This window comes from Terrapene carolina, unplaced genomic scaffold (genome assembly GCF_002925995.2).
Source record: "Terrapene carolina triunguis isolate 2854851 unplaced genomic scaffold, T_m_triunguis-2.0 Scaffold558, whole genome shotgun sequence".
In the NCBI taxonomy this organism is placed as follows: Eukaryota; Metazoa; Chordata; order Testudines; family Emydidae; genus Terrapene; species Terrapene triunguis.
In genome coordinates, this window is record NW_020664909.1 from 8,901,310 (window position 1) to 8,923,989 (window position 22,680).

Sequence of the window (22,680 nt, forward strand, 5' to 3'; positions counted from 1 at the left end):
GTGGACGCATTCATTTTTAAATCGACCTAACGTGGCTAAATTCGACCTAACCCCGTAGTGTAGACTAAGCCTTAGTGAAAACCAGGTTTTCAGTAAACAAAATGCTTAAAAGATTTAAATAAAAATGTCGGCAAAAATATATTGGAAAGTTTCCTGGAAAATTGGTCCATTTTTCAAAACGGAAACAACTTAAATTTTTGAAAATTTTCATGACATTATATTTCTGTTGTTCAACCAGCTCTAATAAAATATCTGTGGTGCCTAATACTGTATCTTGCTTATTTTATGGGGGGATAGTTAAGTGAATGTAGTGTATATGGAAGACATTGCTTCAACATTCTGTAGACTGAAGGCCTCTGTGTAGCCTGGTGGATACAGCACTGAACTGGGACTCAGGAGGCTTGGATTTTATTCCTGGCTCTGCCACTGGCAACCTTGGGCAACTCACTTTGCCTCCATTTACCCATCTGTAAAATGGGGATAATGATACTTCACTCCCTTTGCAAAGTGCTTTGACATCTACTGATGAAAAGCACTCTGTGGTAGTGTGGTGGACTATTGCCCACAGAACTGTTGGGCAACAGTTCAGGCCGCTCTGCTAATCTGCCTCAACCAGTCGCCATGCCCCCTCAGTCCTGGGTTTCTCTGCTATGACCAGCCAGTGCAACAGGGACACATCTCTTGAGAACTGGAAGGAGACCAGAAACTCATTTCACAGAGGCATCTGGGCAGCCAGCAGGTGCTATTGACTTTCTGTCCATACCCACCTGGGCAAAATTTGAACTGAGAACCCAATGACAGCACATACTGTTTGTGTCATATTTGTGGTATTTGTGTCTTTTTGTAATCAGCGCCTACCTTAAAAAAAATTTTTTTTGAAAGAAGAAATGGGGCCCTATTTCTTAGGTGCCTTTAGAATGCCTGGCAGACAAAAGGGTTGTCTCACTAATATGAATCTAGCCTGTTCTCATCAAGAAGAATTAGGCTGTTTACTCAGACTGGCATTTTATTTCCTAGCTGGAGATATTCATTTCTTGTTTTAATCTGTGTAAACAGGAATTAATCTCTCAGAACATGCCTGGAACAAAGAGAGAGACAGAGACAACACCCAGGCAGAATAGCCCTCCTTTCCAGAGACTCTAATTAATAGTCTCATTACTTTTCAGTCTAGGCTTGTGTGCCTCTCAGAGGGGGAGCAATGAAAAGGGGAAGGTCTCAGATAGTACAACAAAAAAGGGGCTGAAAAGAAGAGATTTGGCCACGGAGAATGTTAGTAATGCATCAGTGTGCCTGGAAATTGATGTTGATGTAACCAGGAACAGAACCAAAGCCCAGTGCCAGAGGTGGCACATGTACAATGAGACCAAATGAAGAGGCTCATTAGCCTTACAAATGGTGAAGAGCTGCCTGTTCCCTCCCTTATTATCTCTCCTCCATCTCCATTATGTATGTGTGTATGTGAAGGGATGGGGAGGAAAAGCAAGCATTATCACGTTTAGGATGTGAATTGATCTGCATAGCCCTACTGGGAAATTAAAGAAAATCTTGATGACTTTTTCCCCACCCCGCAATTGAACGGAAAATTGGAAATGCTGTAATCTGTGGAAGACATAGAATTACAAATGAAAGCTTTTTTTTTGTTTTAGTTTGTTTGTTTTTCCTTCAATTGGAAAAGAACTCCAGAGGAAAAGAGAAATAAAAATACTGGAGTTTGTGCTGTTTAATTTAGGTGCCTGATGAACTGTAGATACAAGACAGGTTGTAACATGCAGTGAAGCCGACTCAGTATGATTTACCAAAACAGAAATGAGTTTTGACCCAGAGTGACTGGAAGTCTATGTGAATGACCCTTGGATAAGTCAAAAGCAGAATGACACTCAATAAGCAATTGCAAACTATCTTTTTTTTTTTTTCTTTTTTCAATTTTTGTACAGAGCCAAGTCAGGCAAATACTCCAGACTAATCCCAACCAGATCAAATGGTAAAAGCAGTCTTTTCTGCAAGTGCTGAGAGAAAACATTCAATTAAGTTGGTGCAGTGGCTTAGTGACAGAAGCCTTTCACCTCTGGAAACCTAGCCTCAAGTTATCTGCCTCAGGTCACAAGGGAAAATGAGTTTGGTGTTTTCATGGAAGGCCCTAGGGCACATTTTATCCACAATCCTGAAAGCACTGTATAATTTGGCACTCTTGGCAATACATGCTCACGAAAGGCCCAGGACTGGATAGCAGAATGCTCCAGATTAAGAATGGAACTATTGTAGGAAAGGCCATTCCTGTCCCTTTCATGAACATGAGATTCACCCATACTTAAGAACTAAAACAAAAAGGTGGGAAAAGACAATTTAGGAACTGTTAAGCTGTCATAGATCTTGGGAACAGAGGGAGTGATTCAGAGCCAAGAAGGAAAGACTTTAGGATATGGCCTGGGAGGGGGGAAATCTAGGTAAAGTGAGGTAAGGAGCAAGGAGGGAAATTCCTGTTTGCATTGGAGCAAATGTCAAGTGGCCACAAAGTGAAATAAGGCACTTGTAGGGAATATTTAATTTTTGGGGACCCCTGCCTGTGGGAGGGAGAGAAAAAAATCACACATGTGCACAAGGTGCCGTGAGGGGAGGGCTCCACCTGCATGTTGTGGCGAGAGCCAACAGGCCGGAGCAAGGAGTCAGGCCAGCCCCTCGGGACAGGAGTCACTGTGCAGTGAGTGTGGGGCAGCCAAGCTCTGCCCCCTCCCACCCTCATGCCAAAGACTCCCACTGCCTGGGTGCAGGGAAATTTGAAAGTAGTGGTGTCCAATTACCATAGTGCATAAGGTCCCCAAATTCTTTGTTTTGAGCAGGGCTAGATTAGATTAGCAGGGCTCAGAGTCCTCCCGCCTCTATGACCTAGCTATTCTCTGGTAGCACAACAGCTAGTAAGGGCCATTATATTTGGGAGAGCAAGTTAGAGCCCTCTGGGCTGCTGTAATCTGTGCCGGGGCCACAAGTATCCCGGCAACCCCAGGAACAACACTGGCTGCATCGCATCCCTCCTGGGTCCCTTTGCTGGGTTCTACCCCAACATAGGCACAGAATTGCAGACTGTGGTAGAGAGTTTAGGCAAAGAGAAGCTGGGCGGGAATAAAGACGATGACTAGAGAGAGAAGACAACCTGCAGAAGTATGCAACCCCACAGGAAGGAACTTTCTCCTTGTCACAGTTTTCCAAAGGAATCTAAACTTGGAAACTGTCTAGTGGAGGGAAGGAATTCAAATATTTTCCCTTCATTTATTTTCTTTTTAATCTCAAAAAGGTGTCTTTTTCTATGTTAAAATATTCGGACGTGAAACTGGAGGCAATATTAAAAATCCCAGGGCATCCTCATTGCATTGCCAATCAAATATTAGGCATTGGCATGCTTAACTAAATATAAAGCCTTGAGGTGCCAAAGTTCAGTGATTTTCTGATCATATGCCAATGTCTCCCATTCTCACCGTCAGTAGGCCAGGTCTCAGTCTCCACTCCTCTGTTTTACCCCACTGTAACAACATTGCTTTCACCAGTGCAAGGAGAGAATCAGGCCTTCTCTTCCCAGCACAGGATCTGGGCTTTGAGTCACAAAGTGACCAAAGAGGAGAAAGGAGTGAGATGCAATATATACATGTAACCAGACTATTTCAAACCAGCCAGCCCATTTAGTAGCAATGTCGTTAAATTTACTACAGTAACAGGATTTACTCTTGCCTTCGGTTGTATGCAAGGTATGATTAAAAATGGACTGTTAAGAAATAATGAAATTTCTTTCTAACAAGGATACTAGCAACATCTCCCCCATCTCTTTTCCAAAATCATCTGATTCTGGCATACGGTAATTTGATCGAAGGAAGCACTTTGGCAGATACTACTACTACTACAGGAAGGAGGGAACCTAATTTAAGAATAATTCTTTCCCTTACATTTTGACCACAGGTTGTCAGCAAATAGGCTTTATAATTTAATTAAGTGATCAAGATTGCTGAGGAGTGTGAAAGACAAAAGATAAAGTAAGTAATGGAAGGCAATTGTTTTCACCTCCTTTACATTGGGGCAGCCATAATTAAAGTTAAAAGTGCTGCCTTCTTGCTGGAAACTGAGTTAGAGACGTGAATTGTAATTGCTAACACTGTTTGCTCAGTGACTCTTGGCAATAGCTGCATGTTAACCCAGTCTTCGGGTCGCCTGTGGATCTTCCAGACTGATGAAAACATCTTTTCTTATCCAATTTATCACTGACTTCAGAAAAGTCATTATAGAATATCAGTAGAACAGATTAGAATCTGGATTAAAAAATCAATTATTGCCAGGAAGTACCTTCACAAGCACTAATTAGGTCTGGATTGACACTTACAGTATTCCATTATATGTATGGTCAGACATAGGGCTGATTTCAATGCTGGACAGATGACAACTGCTGGTTACAACTGGAGACACACCCATTCACACCAGAGCTGAGGTTAGCCCAAAGATCTAGAAAGTTTAAATTTTCACGTAAACTGAAAAATTACATGGTAAGGATTTGACAGCCATGCCAGCAAGAAACTGAGCTTTATCTCTTGGCTCCAAGCACGTGACCTAGGTCAGTGTTCTGAAGGAATGTATGCCTGTAACATGATGGAACAGTATGCACTGACTCTCAGGATTACTGGACATTATGACCAACAGCTCCATTTCACAAATGGTGATGGAAACAGTAACCAGCCATGACCAAGCCAACACCATGAAGGGGCTTAGAAAACAATTAGTGCTGTTATAAAGCCAGTCTTTTCAGACAGCCAATGCACAGAATGCAGAGTGGACATAATAGGACAGCTCAAACCAATGCGCAACCATTGTATTCTGAACAAGCTGCAAGAGCCAGAGCATCCGCAGTCCCAGTGTGAGAGAATATGCCAGTAATTTTGTTTGAAGGCAAATGGGATGGCCTAACTTCGTTTCTTTAAAGAAAAATAATGTATTGGGAGAATGAAATACATGTACAGGAGTTAAACCATGGGCAATACTGTCATATTAATGCTACATGGAATTAATTCTTGTGCATAATCCTAGGCTCCCAGGACTACAGAAGCAGTAGTTGGGAGCAATTTCTCTCTCTAGTTGGTCATTGCTCACCAATACCTTGCAATGCTCCATGATCATTTTTATAATTCTACCTGTGTTAGGGACACAGTCAGGGCGTAACACAGACATAACCTTCTCTAGCTTCTCCTTCTCAATCCTGGTAAAAAGGCACAGCTGACATGCTTCCTGTCCCAAGGAAAGCCACAGACCCTTTGTTCTTCTGCAGCAACATTGCCTGAGCCTTCCTTTAGAGGAAAGCTTTTCAAAGGTCAGAATAACTCCAGAGAAACGGGTCTAGCTCTTTATCTCCAAACCACCATTAGTAGCTTTACAAATTAAAAGACACCACAGTACTGGTGGTGATCAACCTCCCTTGGCTGCTCAGAAGGAGTTGCCATTGCAGCTCCCTAACAAAAGCAAACCACCCTATAAACAATCTTAAAAATGCAGCAAACATAACTATAGCATCAGTGTAAGTGATAAGGTCCTTGTCCTTGAGATACAAATGATAATGTGGTCTACAGTGATTTTCCATCACATCTCTTCCAACCTCAGGAAACCAGCAATCTAGTCTGTAGGACAAAATGGGCTAGATTCTCCATTGTGTTGTGCCTTGTGTGGACATTTAACTATGTGCAAAGTGATAAACTGCTACAGTACCGAGTCAGGAAGGCTGTGTGTTTACACCTGCGTGTCACAGGTGTAAATGGCTGCACAGGATGCACTAGTTGAGAGTCAGGGTCACAGGCTGCAATGTTGTTATGAAAAACATTAAAGGATGCTGTGTTTCATGACTGAAGGTCTGAAGTGCAAGATACCAACAAGTTAATGCAGGAGTCAAATCTTCAGTACTTCCACAGTGACTTTTGATCTGTCTGAAATGGAAACACTTGGCCTAGCAGAAAGTAGACACTCCTGAGACAGGGACAGTGTGGGTGGGTGGAAAGTGGAGGGCTTTGAGCACTTGAACCTGATGTACCATCCTTTGGATGATGATCTGAGGTTAACGATGTACCAGTTCTTCTGATTGGTTCCTTTAGGATTGTCTGTTACAGCTTTCCCCCTATTCCATTTTGTTTCTTACAGCTGTCCCCTTACTCCATTTTGTTTTTGTTCTCCTCCTGCGGCTGCCCCTCCCTGGCTGTTAAGTTGTTTACCAAGAGCCATTGCCCTTCTCAAAGGGATGGCCACTTGTGCTGCGTGCTAAGTGGGACTACTGCCCTGTTCAAAGGGTTGGTCCTGTTATCACCTTGTTAAACCTGGGCTCGGTGTAGGGTAGGCAATGTCCAGAGCTGCAAGACCTAATGTGTTTTTGAGATCCTGGGCATGAGTCATAGGCCTCATGTGCTTTTGAGTCCTGAGGTGGGAACTCACGCCTATGGTCCAGGACTCTGCCCAGGCATGTCTCTATGCTCACCTGCAGTTTTTCCCTGTATCTCCTCCCCTGTGACAGAAGGAGCCTATCAGGATTACTGGTGGGGAAACTGCCCGAGATTGCCTTTAAGAACAGGCATTTTTGAAACAAACATCAGAAAGGTTCCTGCATTGCTACCTGGTCTGATCAGCCAGGGATTCTGGGGGGTCCTTTCTCCGCTCTCGTTTTATTTTTGAGCGTACCCCCGTTTTTAACACCCCTCCCCCCACGAAGAACGAATTGCTGCCTGAGAGACCTCCCTGATTATCAAGACCGTACCGAGCCCTCCTTGCTTCTTCTGATGTTGTTGCTGCTTCTGCCTTTGCTGCTGCCTTGGGGACTGGTAAGAATCCCTCTGTGAAACTTTCTATACTTTTATTACTTTAGCTGCTGGCTCTGTTTCCCCAGCACACAGACTCAAGCTAAACCTTGGTCTGTGTCTTAAAACCTCTCTTAAACTCCTTGGTCTGTATCTGTAATCTGTTTCTTGCTTTGCAGCGCCTTTGCTGCTAGAAATAAGCCTGTGCCTTCCTGGACTGTATCCTGGGCTGCCAGCTTGCAGCCACCACTAGTTAAATCCCCCTCCCCCCTTGGAGCTGTATCCTGGGCACACACCACTCTGCCCTCTGGAACTACCCCTAGTATAAGGTGCACCCATTAGGTTAGATTTTGTCTTTTAGTTTAGATAAGTTGTAATTTCATTTTGCATAGCTGTAGTTAAGTTAGGTTTAGAAAATTGCTTGCATTGTACCCTGTAAGTTAGGCTTAAAGAACTGTTGCATTGTGTTTTGTTACTTGCTAATTTGTGTAGTTTTGGTTAAGTTAAATCATAGATAAGATTTTGCTGTGTTTTATATAATTGTCTCTCTGCTGTTTAAACTTGCAGCCTGTCTGTTCTGTGTTTCCCTGAGTTTAAATCTCCCTCTGCCTTTGGCCTCTGCTCCACCACGTGCTCCTCTTCCCCCATCCTCACTTCTCTACCACTTTCCTTCCCTCTCTCTCCCTTTCTCTCTGCTGTTTAAACTTGCAGCCTGTCTGTTCTGTGTCTCCCTGAGTTTAAATCTCCCTCCACCACGTGCTCCTCTTCCCCCATCCCCCAAGCTCACTTCTCTACCACTTTCTCTCTCTCTCTCTCTCTCTCTCTCTCTCTCTCTTCCTCTCTGCTGTTTAAACTTACAGCCTGTCTGCTCTCTCTCTTTCTAGCATAAAACCCCACTGGTTACCCCTTTTCTCTCTAACACACCTCACATTTTACATTTACACCACTGTGACACATTTTTACCTAGAGTTGTTGGTTATTTAACCCATTTTACCCATAACTGTTAGTTGGTTATATGCTGCTGTGACACACCCTTTACGTAGAAATTGTTAGCTACCTGTTACATTTATACTTCAGTGTTAATTGGTTACCAACTGTATTGTACCCAACTGTATTGTACCCCACTATTGAAACCCCCATCCCATTTACTAGAAGAACCCCCCCCCATCATTGTCTATTGTAAACACCCTATACACCCCATCCCATCGTATTTCATTGTTAAATTCCCACCACTTCCTTTTTCCTTTAATAAAGAAATTAATTGGCACCCCACCTGTGTGGTAATTGCTCCCCAAGATCCCATATACCTGCTGGCAGGGACAAGGATGTGCTCTCATCTATGGGTACATATTAGAGCTGGCTGGAGGATGATGATTCCATTTCACAGTAACTTTTGAGGTTTTAACATTTGCTTTTGTTCCCCACTGGAACATGGACAAAACAGCTTGGAATGTTTTTGCAGACACAGCATTGTGTTGAAATACCTGGTTTTGAATTGGGAAAAATAATGAGGTTCGTTCCTTCCCTCCCTCCCCCCTCCCCCCCCGCCCCCAAGTGTGTGTGTCCATGTGGGCACTGGCCTGTGTTGTGGGATACCCAAGTTCAAGTCCCTGCTGTCCCAGATTCAAGGCAGAGTTTTTTATCCCAGATCACAACAGATTATTTGTCCAGAGTGGAGATAGATGAAGGCTTTCTGCCATTATCTGTAGGTGTTACAAAAAGGGAGCTGTGGGTAGACAGACATGTTCGTGATCCAAAAGTTCCTGGTTGAGTGTTGAGTGTTACTATTTATTTCCAAGTGAGAGGTAGAGATGTGGGGGTTGGCTAAGAGTTTGTGAGCTTCAACAAGACCTAAAATCTACCTCTATAACTTCAGGAGCCCTCCCTACTTATGTGTACAGGGGAACATTTTCAAAAGGAAATGGGAGATCAGCTTACATGTGAAGAGGTTGAGTAGTTCCATAGCATCCTCAAGCAGCTGAAAACAGCAGGTAAAGCAGTGCTGGCAGTTTTTTGAGTTCATTATTAAGTTTCTTTATTTGTTCTGTGTGTACATTTGAAAGGGCCCCTGGTCTGTGTCTAGATGGGAAAGCTAAGTGATGACCAGTTTTTGCACAAAATATATTTCTCTGAAAGGCATGAGGCTCTGTCTACCTCTTTATCCTTCAGAAATGTTTGCCCATAATCCACCAAGCTTATGGTTGAGGCTTAAGCAGTGAACCATACTTTTTGGAGGCACAGGAATGCTTCTACTGTATTGTGTGTCTCTAGTGAATACATTAGAATTTCATTCTTCAAGCATGTTAATTATACTGCAAATTTCTAAGCTTTTATATTGCATTTGGTGCATGAGAGAACAGGAAGCACCCATACTAAATAACAGATGGGCCGGCCCATAAATAGTGGAAAGTCAAAAGCCCATGCGATTTTGCTAATAGGATATGACCTCAAGTTGATCTTTATTTTATAAAGAAAATTTTGCTCTGCAAATCATTGTTAACTTAGTCACACATTATAAAGAGCTTGTTTTTTAAATTTATAAATCCCAATTTCCTCTGTTTTGTTGCAAGTTATACTTCCCAAGTTCTAGTAACCGTGACACATGAAATATTTCATATTGTAAATTGACATTAATCCCTGATGTGTTTAAATTAGTTCCAATATCAACAGAAATATTTTTATGGTGATATATTTGGCAACTGTATTGCAGTGCTCCATTGAAATTGTTGTTCTGTGACAGTAATAACATCCTTCTTATTAAACTTGTGTGGAAAAGACTTGCTAAAGCCTGAGAGGGGGACATGGGTATGTCTTCATTGTGATAAATGACCCATAACACGGCCGTAGCAGTCCTGGGTCAGCTGACTTGGGCCAGCACAGCCACAGCTGTGGGGCTATAAAATTGCAGCATAGATGCCTGGGCTCTGAGACACTCCTCCCCCTCACAGAGTCTCAGAGGCCAGGCTCCAGCCCGAGCCTGAACATCTATACTGCAGTTTTTAGCCCAGCAGGCTGAGTCCCACAAGTCTGAATCAGCTGGGTGCCGCAGGGGGGTGTGGGTGTGTGGGTGTGGGTGTGTTTTGAAGTGTAGATGTACCCAATATGTCTAGTAAGCAGAGCAAGGGGATTTGGAAGTGAGATTATACTCCAAAATCTTCCACTGACTGTGGGCAGGTCTACACTTAAAATGCTGCAGCGGCATTGCTGTGGCGCTTCAGCGAAGACGCTGCCTACACCGACAGGAGAGCTTCTCCCATTGGCTTAGGTAATCCACCTACCGGAGAGGCAGTAGCTATGTTGACAGAATTCTCCCATTGACCTAGTATTGACTACACTGGAGGTTAGTTTAGTTGAACTGTGTTGCTCCGGGGTGTGGGTTTTTCACACCTGTACACAATGTACTTATACCAACTTCATTTCCTAGTGTAGACCTGGCCTGTGCGTGACTATTAACAACTCACTTAATTTCTTTACCTCAGTTTCGCCATCTGTAAAATTGGGATAATTGTTATTTTTAAGTGCTTGAAAGATGATATGCAGATGTAAGATAACAGTAGTATTTATTAGTTCAGTGGAATCCTAAAGGCCTATTTTGTTGACTTTTAATGTGAACTTCATGAATTTGAACTGCCTGGGTTCATTGTCCATTTGTACTAGTCATTTAAAAAAACAGCAGCAGCCTTTTCTGGTATAGATTGAGTTGGTAAATCTGAATCCATGTGGAATGTTTTTAACTGTATTTAAGTCCTCCGACATAAGATGCTTTTTGTCTGAAATTCAGACATTTTATATGCCAGCAATAAACAAATATTAACTTTGTATCGCCGTGTAATTTATTTACCAGTCATGGAAAACAATCACATTTCATGCCAATATATAAACTGAATAGGTGCTAGAAAGGCTGAGCTATGAATGACCCTCTAAAAAACTGCTGCAAATTTTGATTATGTAATTTATTTATCCAGTTAAGCTGCGCACAGATGCAGTATTTGGTAAGGGCTATGAGTTTGTTTTCTCCAGCTTGACTGGGGCACATTGAGGTCAAGTGACTTGCTCAGGGTCATACAGAAGCTCAGCCTGTATTATGATCTAAGATGGGTTCATTCTCCCAATCCTTATCCTAACCTGACTAGACCATGAAGCCTCCCAAACCTTGCATTGCTAGTGTCAACATTAATTTCATGTCACCGTTGGCCCATGTCAGTTTCAAATTGTATACATATAATTGTTCAAGAGCTGTAAAAAGGCTATAAATCTTTGTCTGAATAATGGACATACCCTGCTGTCTGTCTAGTTGGTTATACGGCTCCCATTACTGTAGTATCTTGTCCACACATACCACATTTAAGGTGCTCTATAGTGCCACTTCATTGGACTTTTTTTTAACAAGGTGGCTTGCCTTTGGACTGGAGAGCCTGTGGCTAAGCAAACCCTGATTATAGGATGAGACCTACCTGAGAGAGATCAGGTAATTCCTCTATAAAAAGCAGCTGGAAGCTAAAGTGAGGAGAGATGCCTGGGGAGAACTGAGACTGGTAGGGGTGAGCAGGCTCCAGCAGACTCCTGGGATTTGGATCTAAGACGCCAGCCAAGAAGGGCTGGGAGCAGCCTACTAATGCAGGAGAGACCCAAAGCCAGCAAGGGAAAGAGGGCAAAAGCTCTCCTGGCAGGGAGCCCTGGGCGTAGGAAGAGAAACATTTGTTTGTGGGACTGTCATTTGGGACTTGGAGTTGTATTTTGAGTTATTTTCTGTAAATAAAACCAGACCCCAAAGAGGAGTATTTTCACCTCAGAAAAGAGCATGTGGGGTCTGAGTAAGGAGCCATTTGAGGGAGAAACTATTAGCAGGGCAAGGCAGAGGCAACCCTGGCCATGAGGAGATGTGGGGGGGGGGGCGCAGCCAACCCTGATGCAGATTTAAAAAACACACATTTCAAAATAAGATATATGTTGATCCGTATACATTTGTACATCTTTTGTACTGAATACCTTAGGCCTGATCCTCTACTGCCTTGCCCAGAGTGTGGCTATTTTAACCCATGCAAAGTAAGCACAGCACCTTATTGTTTTGATCTCTGCACAACCCAGTGGAGAATCACCCCTCCAGAGTTCTGACCGTATGTTCCAAAACTGTGTTTCAACTAAATGGGCATGTTAATCCATCAGATTTCTAACACGGTAGGAAGCGTCAGGGAATGATCCAACACCTTAGATTCCGACGCATATGGCCTTGGCTCTTTGCTCAGCAACATTAGGGTCATGCTGTCATTCACAAGGAAGGTTAGGAGAACGCATTTCTGAATAGTCAGTAGTCTGAGCTCCCAAAATCATTACAATTTAATTTGTTGGGGGAAGGAGGGCATGCAAAGCACAGGAGATTATGTTCAGTTTATGAGCCCTGACCTTTCATGCTTAGCCATTTCTCCAGCTTAATTTTGGAAGTACATATTTCATATGGCTCTGGTTGTAATTATGTATTTCTTATTTTATTAATACTACTTGAACATATACGGGAGGCGATCATTTCCTTTATTGCTATGGGAGACGGCATCCTGTATCAGTCAGGAAGCACACAGGGAGGGTGTAACAGTTCATGTTTTCTGTACTCTGACTAGACTTGATTTTAAAATAAGGAAACAGAACTGATGCTATTTATCTTCTGGCCTGTTTGTACATACACTATTCAAAAGGATGGCTTTCTTTTACATAGCAGAATCATGTGCCCTGCCGAGCCCACTCACATCCTCCTGAGCTGCAAACCATCTGAATGGGTGTTCATCCCCTCATGGAACTGCTTCCTCCTACAGGCATGGACAACTTTAAGGTAGTGGAAGTCTGCAAAGTCCACTACGCCAATTTGGCGGGCCGGGAATGTGATATGTGGGCGGCAGGATTGGGTCCTGCCCTTGTGGTGCATGATGTGGGGAGGGTATAGTCCTTCCTCTGGAGTATGTGGGAGTTGGGCCTTGTGCCCTGCGGGCAAGTGGAGAGCGAGCCCCCGCTTGCACCACAGCAGTGGCTTCTGTCCTGTAGGGCTGGGCTCAGCTCCCTACTCCAGCCTGTTGGCTCTCACCACAGCATCACATGATGTGCATGGCTGGGGTCTCCCTCTGCAGTGTCCCATCCCACTTCAGCCTCTTCCTGGCACCCCCAGATTGCCTTCCCTGGGCTGGGCTGTGGTGGGACCAATGAAATGATCTGGCAAACTAGATGCAGCTCTTATCTGTCCTAAGAGATTCCATTGCAGTTTAATGCTGTTTCTTTTTTCCCAATGCTTTGGTAGTTGTTGAATCAGTCTCCATGGGTCACTGTTTATTATCTCAGCTTCACGATCATGTTATTCCTAACAAGCCCCCCCCCCCCCCCATCGTTGTTTTCATTCCATTCTCTCTCTCTCCCTCACACTCACTTTCTCTCCTTGAACATTTTTTATTCCAAGACCAAAAGAAATAACTGTGGACAATGCCAAAATAGTATGTCTGGGCAGTAGCCAGATCCCTAAAATAGAGGAAAAGAACCCTGTGAGTTCATATATGTATTTCCCATCAGAAAAACATCTGGCTTGAGATGGATTTTGCACATAAAGTTCTTGTGACTCTGCTTGTAATTTAAATCTCCCAAGAACAAGTCAAGCAAGAGAAGCTCAGGCCTATCAGCTGGTCTAAAACACAACTGACAAAACAGTAAATCAACACATCCTGGTATTATATAATGCAAAAGTAATGTCAATCATGAGCTACATATTTCACTACACTATGCAGCTATATATACCATTTAAGTAGAGGGGTGTGAGAGATGCCATTCAGAATCTGCAGTATATATAAAAAGCATCTATACTTCAGACGAGCTCCTATCTATCCATTTAGCTTCTTCCAGCAAATTAATGAAGGGAACAAAGGTGAAAGGAACTCAGTAAATATGCCTGAAATTATCAATCACAATGCCTTGTGGAGTGGAGATAGGTAGGAGGGGATTAAGGGGTCCTTTCGTCAATATGTGATTTATAGTAGGCATTCTTTATAAGTAAGTTCTCTCTGCCTCTTGACAGGTGGGTTGGCTGTGCAGCAATCATCAACATATAATCCTGGAATACATGCCATTTAGTAATAGCATCTGACTATGGTTTGGCAAACCACATCTCCGAACACAGATTTGTGCTCATTTTTCACCAGATTAAATCACAGAAACCATATAAAGTTCATTAATGATTGGACACCTGCAGAGGAGAAGAAATTCAGAGTTCCAGCTCAACTTTCATATGTAATGCGCCCTGTTGTGCCTAAAGCGTTGTTTCTATATGCTTATCCCCCACTGGTTTCAGCCACAGCAACACCCAGATATTACAGGACCATAAATCTGAGTTTCAAGCACAAAATTTCCTGTCTCTAATAGGTTTTCTTATGCTCAGAACAGTTTAGAATAACAATAGCATGCAGCTTGTTAAGCTACTTTATTCTAGGGGCTTCTAACCAACAACAGTCTGGTAATCTTAATAGGGCCCTGTATACTCAGCAGCACCCACCCTGGATCTAAACTGTGTAGTAACATCCCAGGCTTGTGTGATTCTCAAGCTGAGTTCAGCAGTACCTCTTTATTCAGCAAAGCACGTAACTGCTTGAATAGGGATAGACTTTAGCATGTGCTTAAATGCTTACCTGAATTGGGCCTCAGTGGAGAAAAATGTGGCAGATCTGTTTAACTGAAAACATGGAGATGGATGAAATATATGAAAACATGTCACAGTTTAGTAGCCTGTGCTTCATTTATCTTGATGGTAAATTCAATGTCATGCCATCAGCATGTTGATATGCTGCAGACTTTTTTGTATTGACAACATATAACTGCAACAGAGAAGCTGGCATGGGGAAGCTGGATGTTTTAGAAACTTGGGTAGAGGACAATAAGGCTTTTGGTAATTAGAGAGGTATGGGAGGCAATTTGGCAGTATGGGATGAGCTTGATGCCTGCATATTTCTACTAAAATGCTCAGTGGTGAACTAGATAATTGTTTACATTTACTCTGAAACCTAAAGATGACAATTTCTCAGAACTGCTGTTTCAAACTGTCTTTGGACTCAGGAATATTACACTGCATGAGTTTACATTGTTTAAATTTTCCTCCATAACTGTGAGGACTACAGCTATAATTTAAAAAAAATAAGTGTTTCATATCTAAAGGAAATGTCATGTCTGTGGAACTGTGGAATACATGTGGCCTTTGTAAGAGTAAAGCAGTATTAAACTACAGTCTAAACTATCTAGCTAACTACCAACAGCTTTTACTGTTATAGGGTATAAAATATCTACCCTAAGAAAGAAAAAATGTTTCCAGTGAGGATTGTGAGAAATATTTTTGCCCAATTTAGAACCCATGTGAAAATGATTGGTTGTAGATTATAACAGAAATCGAAACATTTGATGCTTGAACTCCTTGTGGCTCTGGCAGTGGATGCTAACCTCTCCTATGTATCAGGGATGTAGTCTCTCTTAATCCTGATCCTACATCACATGACAAGGACCAAGTGTGGTCTCTTACCAGCACTTCTCTATTCACCCTTTATACTGCTTTGCTAGACATTTTCTATGGGAAGCCCTTAGAGATTTTTTGTTCTGGAGATAAGGAACCCAGAACCTAAAAAAGAGGTTCCCAAGTACCGTTCATGCAAATGTACTGTCTTCCTCTTCCCGCAGGTATATGAGAGATACTGGTGTATTGGTTGAGTCCACAAAGAAAGACAGAGAGCACCTCAGCCAGCTTTTCATGTGCAGTGAACAAAGGCCCAACCCCCAAAGGACGGCATTAAAATAGGTCATGAAACCAAGTGACATCAGCAAACTAGATTAATTAAAAAAAAAAAAAGGCAAAATTAGTACTGGTGAAAGTAGAGTGACCAGATAGCAAATGTGAAAAATCAGGACGGGGGTGGGGGGTAATAGGTGCCTATATAAGAAAAAGCCCCCAAAATTGGGACTGTCCTTATAAAATCGGGACATCTGGTCACCCTAGGTGAAAGGGAAAGAACTGAATTAGTCTCTGCAGACTAGAGCTAGGTGAAATATTTTGGCAGATTCGGCATCACTGAAATATTTTGTGAGTTTCTCAGTTTCACTGAAGTGTCAGTCTTGGTGGGTGAGAGGGAAACCCAAACCCTACAATTCTGAAAAAGTTGCAGTGAACCATTGCAGTTTTTAAAATTATGAATGACTTTTTGTTGCAAACTTTATTTCCATTTTATTTAATATAAAACATGTAAAAACACTTGAAATTGGAAATAAAATCCTTTTTTAGACTTCTTGGTCCACTGAAAATTTCATTTTCTGGCAGATCTGAAGTGAATTTTTGTTTAGTTCATTGGCAATACTTTAAAAACAATTATTCATGCAGCTCTACTGTGGACAAAGGTTGCAGCACCATCTGTAGTAGTGCAAGTGTGCCACTTCCCTCCCTAACAGAGTTCAACCTTGACTTGGAGAGTCTGTAACTAGATGTAAGGGGAACTCTCCATGGCTGTTAATTGATGAGTTCTGAGATTGCAAATAACTGTGCCAATGTTGATGATGTGACAGGGCTACTTCTCGGCCCTTTGGACCACCATAAACAGTCTGGATGCTTTCCAGGTTTATATGGACCAATATATTATTTATTAGGTTCCCTTCAGTACAGCCTTGTGCAGCAACATGCAAGTGGACACGAACTTCCCCCTTAGCCCACTTTCCAGGGAAGAAGGGAGATCTCCTCATCCCAAGATCCTATATCCCCTTGCCCCTGTCAGCCTCCTCCCCTTGCATTTCCTTCCTCGCCTTCAACTGTTCCCAGCTGATGGGTTGATTGCTCTCAGTAGCTTGTCAGCCTCCTGCTCAATTAAGCCACTGAGCAGCCATTTCCCAATTAAGTCCACTCCCAGGCGGGACAGCTAGTACCTTAGTGAGCAGAGTGCTGGGTCAGCTGCAGGTGCTTGATTTTGTACCTATGACCCTCACTCCTGACTCTGTTATTCATCAGTTGTTCCCCATCTTTATTTGAATCCCGGGCCTAGTAGCTCTTGCCTTCAAATGTGGGAGGACTTGCGCTCGCCCGCCTCCTGGACTTCAATAGATGCAGGTGCCTAGCACTCTGCTACAAATGTCTACACCTTTCCCCTCAGAAAAGGCCAAAGGCTGCAAACCTATTTAACTTACGGGACTGAGGAGCCACTGAATCTGTTTCCCTTAGATATCTAGGACTATTCTTAGTTCTACCCACTAAGTAAAATACATGAAGGGAAAACAGTCACCGCTGAACAGGTAGCCATTCTTAAATATAAAAGGTAAGCTAATATTCAAGAAATATGGTTAGCAGCTTGCATGGTCTCATTTAGAAATACAAAGTTAATTGAGTAAAAAGACCCGGGAACAGACTGGTTTTTTTAAGACCAGATTAGAAAACAGCCTTAATGCAATCTCCTTAATGCAATCTGAGACACAGGGTCAGTGAGGTAATATCTTGGACTAACTTCTGTTAGTGAGAGAGAGAGAAAAGCTTTCCTGCCACACACAGCTGCTCTTCAGGTCTGGGAAAGGTACTCCCAGCATCACAGCAAAATACAAGGTGGAAGAGATTGTTTAGCATAAGTAGTTAGTGCATATTGTAAGGGATCATTCAAGGTAGAGTAGCCTATTAACATCTCTCCAATCATAAAGCAAAAAGAGGGGTTAGTGGGTTAGACTGACATTTCTCTGCGGAGCGTATTTGATAGTATCTGAGTGCCTGACTGTGGATAGCAGATTTCTTGGTGTGTTGGGTGTGGTTACTGGATCTATGAAGGTAGGTGTGGTGGTCTGTGAGTTTCTTGTATAAGGTTGTCTGTAGGATTCTACTGTTGAAGCTGATTGTCTGTGTCCAGGAAGTTGATGATAGTATAGGTGTGTTCCAGAGAGAGTTTAATGGGCAGGTGGTGGTGGTTGAAGTTGTGATGGAAATCTGTGAGGGATACATCAATCTATCTGGTTTTGTGGTGCATTTGTCCAGTAATTCTTCTTCAAGGTGACCCTTGAAGAAGTTGGCATGTTGGGGAGGCATCTTAGTAGCCATGGCTGTTCCCATTGTTTGGACAAAGTGTCAAATGTAAAATTGTTATGGATGAGGATGAAATGGATGAGTTTGGCCATGTGTTTGGGGTGGATATCAGAGGGTTGTCCATTGTCTTGTAAATATCTGAGGCAGGCAGCTATGCTGTCATTCTTAGGGTTGTTGGTCTTAATGCAGTCTGCTCATGCCCGAAGTCCTTACACTGCCTTCCTGGTACCCTCAAAGCTGCTCTCTCATCCTCCACTGTTTAGTGCACTACGCAAGCTCAGAGGCTGGGTTAATTAATGGGGCACACTATATATCTTCAGAAGAGATCAATTTTAATCCCCCCAAAGACTGCACTGCATTACCGTTACAGAAAAGCACAAAACTGCAGCAAGTTGCTGTATATCAGTGGACACATATAACTCCTTTCTCCACATCATCCTCTTTAATACAATAAAATTAAAAAAAAAAACCAAACATCCAAACAGAGAGAGGATTGAATGAGAGCATGTTCTCACCCCACAGAAGCTGTGTCTGGGGTACGAAGAGACCCAGACATAGGAGGAGGCTGGAATTTTTCTGTCTTTGTCTGAAATATGTGTTTTCTTACAATGCAAAGAGGAATAATAAGCAGCACTGTCAGGTGTTTAAGGAAAGTGTATGTACATGAATATTTAAATGAAAGACAGTATTTCAAAATAATCACCTCGGTAAAGCAGATAAGGGCAATGTCAGGAGTGGAATATTGTGAGGAGACAAAACTTGATGTTGTTTTGGCGCAATAAATGACTCTGAGACATTATAAAGATTTGTGAAACACAAACAAATACAAATCTACTTGAACCCCAGATATGTACATTTGAATCCATACACACAGTTACCAGCATCTCCAAGGTCCCTCAAGAACGTTCTGGTTGAACTCTCTCTACGACTGAGTTGGTAATTCAGTCCCCTTGGCATTCTATTGAGACTGCCAACAAAGATGCCTATTAGTCACAAATGGGATGGTATTTTTTTTTTTTATGATGTGGACATGGCCTTTAAGGAGATGACTCATTTAGTAAGTTATGGAACAGGCCTCAGACACTAATTACTAGTAACTAAACATCATCAACTGTAGGAGCTTCTCAAACTTAGCTTAATAGTCATGACAGTAGAAGGGATGAAGATAACTGTTTGAAAAACAATACCAACTGACTTAGCAAGGTACCTTAATCACATGTGTAACTTTACGCATGAGTGGTCCCTTCAAAGTTTATCTGCTTGAAGTTACATATATGCTTAAATAGCTTGCTGAATCATGGGTCATACAGAAATAATAGTGAGCTGCATTAAAATAGATATGTATTGCACTATAATGCTTACCTTTCTCTACGCCATTTTAAGTGTAGTGGAAAGTAGATTGCATGGTAAGTTTTAACCACTAATTTAACTGCTTTAGTTTAACTAGAATAATGTCCAGTTTTGAATGATGTATCACTGTATGTTGATATGGTAAACAAATACTGATCAAATCTTTCATGAATGAGGCTTCACATATAGGAATGAAAATGAAGGCTTAAAAGGGAAATGCAGCATTGCATGTTTTGAGGAACATAGTATTTACACTGGGTATTATTTGAAGAACAGGAAGCCTGTGAGAAAAATGATCACTCCACATTCTGCTTGCCATCCTTTGAGCGTCACTTAATGATAGAAGGACTTGTCACAGCTACTGGGCTAACTGCCGTCCTGACCCCTTCTGGTTTCTTCAAGTGCATTCCCATCGGGTGTCGGATCTCAAACTGTCACTTCTTCAATCCCAAGACAGCACATGAGTCTCCCATTCTCAGACTGGGCCCTGGGCTGCAGTCCCAATGTGATCAATTGTAATTACCTCAGCAGGCGTGATTTATCTTCAGAACCGTCAGTTCTGTTCCCTCTGGGAGCAATGATAGTGGTAACCAGTGACCAGAGAGCCTTCTTAAAGCAAAATTTTATTTGGTTAGGACTAAACAAATCTTGAAACAATAAACCAACCCATATGCCCTCCTGCCTCTCCCTAAGGCTAACTTAGAGTTACCATACGTCCGGATTTTCCCGGACATGTCCAGCTTTTTGGGACTCAAATCCCCGTCCGGGGGGAAATCCCAAAAAGCCTAACATGTCCGGGAAAATCCGGTGGTGCTGGGTGCTGGGCCGGGGGCCGGGCTGGGGCCGGCGGTGCTGGGCCCGGCGGTGCTGGGCCGGGGGCTGGCCCGGGGCCGGCACCCCAGGGCCCGAGCTGAGCCAGGCTGGAGATGCTGGGGCCGGGGCCGGCCGCCGGAGGGGGCAAGACTGGGCCGCGCCTCCTCCCCCCAACCCCCCAGCTTGCCTGCTTCAGGCTTCCCGCGAATCAAATGTTCGCGGGAAGCAGGGGAGGGGGCGGAGTCGGGGCGGGGACTTTGGGGAAGGGGTGGAGTTGGGGCGGGGGCGGGGCTGGGGGCGGGGCCGTGGCCCCGTGGAGTGTCCTCTTTTTGGACACTCAAAATATGGTAACCCTAGGCTAACTATTCCCTGGATCTGGGAAGGGCCCAACTTCTTTCAGGCTCCCTTTGCAGATCCTCTGTCTATCAGCCTGTCCCACTGGATAGCCTCTGACAGGTGACTCCCACTACCTCTTCTCTCCTCAGAGGGGCTTTCTAATTGTTCCATGACCTTTTGATTCCTAGGTTCCTTGCATCTTTGTTGGAGACTGGATATAGAGTCCTCGAACTAATGGCTTTTCCCATTGTCTTTCAAGTGTGTGCTAAGATATTCTTACCTGGGAAGCCAATTATGTTGTCTTCCTGCTTGTTCTTCCAACAGCCCCCTTTGAATTTAAGCAATATAGCCTGTATAACAAACATTCCATTAACGCTAATCTAGTTATATAGTTATCTCAATAATTAGGTCACACACAGTATTCATAAAACTATTACACTTCAGCGCCACGTCCATCACAGAATTAATTTCATCTTAATTTTCCCAATCAAGGACTACAATTAAATTACAATTAGAATTTACAGGAACAATTTTTAAATGAAATGGCATTTTATGTCTAGACTGGCCATACATGGTGTGCACACAATGGGTAGGTACAGCTATACTGTACTATGTTGCAATGCTATCAGAAATATGATACCTCAAGGTATTCAGTTAGTAATGTTGACTAGTATGCAAAACCTGAGAGTGGTAATTCATCATCTAACACCACTGAAAAAATAGCCTTAGTAGCATGCATAATGACTAGATTGTAGTAATTTCCTCCATTTTCCCTAATGCATGAAATGTGAGTATAATACTGTTTGTTTAAAGGCTAAGGGATTTGCCAATAAAAAACAAGATTTCTTTATATAGCCACAGGTCAAATATGGTCCAATAAGTGTGAGTGGGGTTAATTTACTCAATCTTTATACCAATGAATGTATGTACTAAGGATTTCCAGTAGACGGCACAAGACCATTAACAACAGAAATTCCAGGTACCAGTTCTTCTCTCGGATGTGCGTGATTCTCCTACACACTTCAGTGCAGAAGATGTAAATAGGGAAATTTTGAGGTTAATGGCCTGCTTCTGCAGCTTGAAAGCCAAGGCCAGCTCAAACACCGGGCCCTACCCCAGCCCCTAAATGGTGCTTAAGTGTTGTGGAGGGCTTTAACTCTCTGTACCGGATGAACTTGGGCAAGGTTTTTGTTATGATTCCTTAGGATCCAGTAGATTTCACTATGGTGCAGTTTCTGAATGGTGCTCTTTGGATGGTAAGTTCTTCAGGGTGGAGAATCTCTCACTTTGGGGGAGAGCTGGTATAAATGGCTGTAGTCCAATTAAAGTCAGCAGGCCTGTGACATTTTACACTGGCTGAGGATCTGCCCCTATATGATTGAGCATGGCCTGGCACACTGGGACCCAATTCTCAGTTTGAGTCTCTAGATAATACTGTACAATACAAGGTAAGTATTTTAGATTCATAAACGTCTAGCGTTTTTCAACTCATAATATTAAACAATAATCCACTGTTCAAAATTGGTTTAACAATAACAAGAACAAAGTTTTTTCTTCCAAGGTTCCAACCTTACGATAAATGCAGAATTTTAGCCCACATGAATTTTCACATAGTTGACAAACCACTGAAAGCTGGAGTATAGAGTGGAAATGAAAATACTAAAGTACACTGTGGTTAGTACTACACTTATCCAAAACTAGCTTAGTGCTGCTCCCTGCCCTAAATTAACCACAGCCAAGAATCTCAGCCAAACCAGAAGGAAAGGCTGTGAAGTTTCTAGATATTGTTTACAATGTCCTCTTGTATTCATCGGTTGCTTCTTTTATCTTTTCTTTTTTTACTTGTATTTAAAACCATTACAAAGTAATTGCAATATTTAGTTACATTAGATATTAGTAAAAATAACTTTGAACATCGAAATGGTCTGTAAGTGTTGAATATTTATTATTTTTGACCACATATTTACTTTATAAAATTAGGCTCAGCACCAATTCTTTTCTCAGAAAATTCTCCCATTTTCTCAGACAAGATGTTGATTGTTGTGAATTGCCTGGCATTGTGTATGACAAAGAGGCAGTCCTTTCCGTGGTTGTAGAAGGAGCATGGCAATCTGAAATCTTGGGTTCTTTACTTGGTTCTGCTAGACTCGTGTTTTCTTGGGTCACTACATGAAAAATGGACATTGAAATATTTATCTACCTCATGTAGACATGAAGAGGTTTACTGTGGGGAAATTTCTAGGGTTTGTACAGGGCCAAGTACAGTGGGGCTAGGTCATCTAGGCTCTACCACACTACAAATCGATTATAGTGAAAAAG